Genomic DNA, 4547 nt, shown 5'->3' with positions numbered 1-4547 from the left:
CCCTTAATCGGGAAATTGAGGCTCCACGTCCAAAGCTATGTGGACAAAGAGGAATTCTTTATCTCTCCTCTCAAGCATGAGGATGTAATCCTAGGGGCACCATGGTTTGATCGCATGGCTGCCAATGTTAAATTCCCTGAAAGGAGAATCTCCTTTAAGTTCAGGGAAAAAGATATGTACATAGATGCTAAGGAAATGGGTAACACCATACCCATTGTACATACACAAGCTTTCAACAAGTCAATAAAGAGCTCTATTTCGTGTACATGATTTTTGTTAAAGATTCTCAAATTGAACTTAATGTTTTATCAAAAGAAAATATACACAATCACAAGGAATTAGAGTTATCCAATTTTCTCAAGGGGTTTCAAGATGTCTTTATTGACGACATCCCTTGTGAGCTACCTCCTAAATGAGGCAATGATGACCATGCAATTGAACTTCTTCCAGGAAGTTCACCACCTAATAAACCTCCTTATAGAGTTTCTCAAGCTCAACAAGACGAGATTGTGCGGCAAATGCATGAGTTAGTTGAGAAAGGCATGGTTAGGCCTAGCGCATCTCCATTTTGCTCATTTGTGCTATTAGTGCAAAAGAAAGACGGTACATATCGTATGTGTATCGACTATAGAGCACTAAATAGGATCACTATCAAGAATAGATTTCCCGTTCCACGGGTAGAAGACCTATTTGATAAGCTACAAGGATTGACCTAAAAAGTGGTTATCATCAAATAAGGATAGTTGATCAAGACATTGTAAAGACCACATTTCACACTACATTTGGTCTTTACGAATATATTGTCATGCCTTTTGGCTTGACCAATGCACCAGCCACATTCAACCGCTTGATGGAGAAGCTATTCAGGCCTCACCAAACCTTTGCTAGAGCGTTCTTCGATGATATCATCATTTACTCTAATTCATTAGACGAATGCAAGCAACACCTCCAGGTAATATTTCAAGTTATAAGAGAGAATAAACTTTATGTTAATCGAAAGAAAAGTTATTTTTTCTTACAAGAGATTCAATATTTAGGTCACATTATCTCTCATGATGGCATCCAAACGGATCCATCAAAGTTAGAGGTAATAAAAGGATGGCCTAAACCAAGGAATCTTCATGAACTAAGAAACTTTATAGGTATTTGTGCATACTATAGACTCTTCATAGAAAAGTTCTCACTAATTGGAGGACCATTACATGACCTAACAAAGAAAAACGTTAGGTATACGTGGCAAGGAGAACAATGCTTTCAAAAAGCTTAAAGAAAAGCTTATCTCTCAACCTGTGCTTACACTACCGAATCTCTCAAAGCCATTTGAGGTCTAATGTGACGCTTGTGGTGATTGCCTTGGAGCTGTTTTGCTTCAAGAAGGGCATGCCATAGGCTATGAAAGTCGAAGGCTCGACCCTATTGAACAATCTCTAGGCATATATGAAAAGGAACTCCTGGCAATTCTACATGCCTTAGACTCATGGAAGCACTATTTATTGGGGACTCCTTTCATTCTATGAACAGATCACCAAAGTCTTAAGTACTTCATGACGCAGACCAAGCTCTCCGACAAACAAATGAGGTGGGAAAATTTTCTTTCGAAATTTCATTTTCATATTGCTCACATTACTGGCAAGCATAATCAAGTAGCCGATGCACTCTTAAGATGGCTGAGAGTGAATATGGTTTCCATAGCAACTCACAATGATCTATCTTCAATGATAGATGAGTATGCTATTGATCCCAATTTTCGAGATGTGATTTCAGCCCTTGCATTAGGGAAGAAAGAGGAACCATTTACTTTACAAGATGGTTATCTTCTCTATGGCAATAGACTATGCATTACTAACTCACTACGTGAGAAAGTAATATATGAATCTCATGCTCCTCCTTATGTGGGGCATAGAGGGATTCAGTCTACCCTAAAGGGATTGAAACATATTTCTATTGGTCTACCATGAAAGCAAACATACAAGAGTATGTTTCTAAATGTGTCGTATGCCAAAAGACAAAGTTTGATAGAGGGAAGCAACCTGGATTGCTTCAACCTTTGCCAATCCCTAATTCAGCATGGGAGAGCATATCCATGGACTTTATCTTTAAGTCTATCCATGGGAATACGGGAATATGGATGATAGTAGACAGGTTCACTAAACATCTCATTTTATACTTGTCAAAAAGACTATCAAAGCCCATCAAATGGCAACCCTCTTCATTTCACAAATATTCAAGTACCATGGCTTGCAAATGTCCATAGTGTCGGATAGAGATCCTAGAATGACCGGTAACTTTTGGAAGGGTCTCTTTGAGAATTTAGGGACAAGGCTAAATTTCTCTTCAGCCTATCACCCGCAAATGGATGGCCAAAGTGAAATAACTAACCTAACAATTCTTTATCTACTAAAAGCCTATGTAACGGAAGTAGATCAAAGGTCCCAATGGGAGACATACTTACCCTTAGTGGAGTATGCTTACAATAACACTATACATACTTCCACGGGAAAAGCACCTTTTGAGGTAATTGAGGGAAGATAAAAAAGTCCCCTGCTACTTAAGGTACACGGGAAGATCTTCGCTGTAGATGAGTATAGCCGAGACCTACAAGAATCTTTCCAAAAGATTAAGGATGCTATCTCTATCTCACAGCAAAGGAAAAAGGCTGTTGTTGCTGACAAGCACAGAAGAGCCTAAGCCTTTAAAGAAAATGATTGGGGCTTATTAAAATTTTCCAAGGCTCGATTAAGGCACACGATGGGCAAGAATCCTATGGGACACCAAAAGTACTATGCTAAGTTAGCAAAAAGGTACGATGGTCCCTTCCAGATTCTTAGGCCAATCAGTGAGATGGCCTATCAACTCAAGTTACCCAACCATTGGCTCATACACAATGCTTTCCATGTGAGCCTATTAAAGCCTTACAAAGGAGAGCCACCTCAAGAACCAACTATTGAAGACCCACTAGAGATCGAGGACCAAGAAGAGGTGTTGCAGCCCGAGTACATTCTCCGACATGAAGACAAGGTACTAAGAGGCGGTAAGACTATCTGATGATATCTTATTAAGTTTAAGAATTATCCTTTTGAATATGCTAGATGGATGCAAGGCATACAATTTAAGGATAACCTAAATGCTTCCCAAGAGTAAGCAAATGTACAAAGGTTAAAAATGAACAAAGTTTTTGTCTTATAAGACTCTCTTTTTCTTTATTGTGCACAAAAATGAAGTAGTATGCATGCTTAGATCAAGTTTACGGAGACGACATCTCCCAAACACCAAGTAGAACTTGTCACTCTACTATGGAAGATTGATAGGACTAATGTGCATACATGCTTGCGGCGGGGGCAGCTTAGGCTCTCAGGCGCCAAATGGACTAGTCATCCATTCTGGAACGATGTCGTAGGGTACCATAGGGATCCTCTACCCGCTAGGAAAAAGGACTAATGAATATGCTTTATCTTCTCTACCCCATAGTCGAGGATGACTATGAGTTCAAGAGAGAGGTAATGTCATAATAATCAATATCTAATTCTCCTAAATGATTTTCTCATGTTAAACTAATCATTTAATATGGGGAAGTGCCAGGGGAGGTTAAGCTAGCAGACCGGCCACAGTAGGGATCCAAAGGGGGGGCCATTTGCAAAAGAGCAATGTGAAACAATGGGCTTAAAAGACCCTAAGGTTCAGCCCATTAAGACTTCCAAAATGCTAAGGTTCCAAAACTTAAAGGTTGTGTCCAAATGCCAAACACTAAGGAAATTGGATGCTTTGTGTGTGTCCCAAAAAGTCTTCATAATCCCTACATAGGAGGGGGCGAGCCTTGCAAGTAGGGGATGAAAGAGAAACTCACACACACACACACACACACAAGCTCCCTTTACACAAAGGGAATGAGAGACACATGTCAGCTCCCTAGCCCAGATGCCCACAAGGTGTACTCAAATCCTATTGGATGGCCTTGGAGGTGGACCAATGAGATGTAGGCTAGAGTAAGTCTAGTTTAACTAATTTAAAAACACTTAATAAAAGAACCAATAAGAATTAAGCTCTCTAGAAGACTATTGGACAGTCTCCCTAGGGGTCGAATGAGCATTCAGTAGCCCAATGGCTTGCCTGATTCCTATTGGGCCGGAGACAAAGGGGTCGAATGAGAGTTTAGTTGCATTAATTAATTAGCAAAAGATCTCATAAAAGGGGAAAGGGGGAAACATGTCAGAAGGCTATCACTTATGCTCCTGAAATCCTATTGGCTAAGCCTGGGGAGGTCCAATGGGGTGTCTGCATGAGCAAATAACAAGAGGAGTCGACCAAGAGAGAGAGGAGGCTGATTTTTCAAAGGCATCATTCACTTACACACTGACACAATGTATGTGTGAAGCAAGAAGACTCTCTCTCTCTCCTTCTCAAGCTTTAATGGAAAGCTTACCACCTACTCCAAGCTTGTGAGAAGGGAGGCCTACACCAACAACTCTTGGATTTGTGATGCAAATCCAACCAAGAGCCAAGCTTCAATGCATTCTCATCTCCTCTACCATGCTAGTTCCTAAGCTAAG

The sequence above is a fragment of the Adiantum capillus-veneris genome, chromosome 1, assembly GCF_014529385.1.
Source record: "Adiantum capillus-veneris isolate H3 chromosome 1, ASM1452938v2, whole genome shotgun sequence".
Classification (NCBI taxonomy): Eukaryota; Viridiplantae; Streptophyta; class Polypodiopsida; order Polypodiales; family Pteridaceae; genus Adiantum; species Adiantum capillus-veneris.
Note: the sequence above shows the minus strand (reverse complement) of the source record.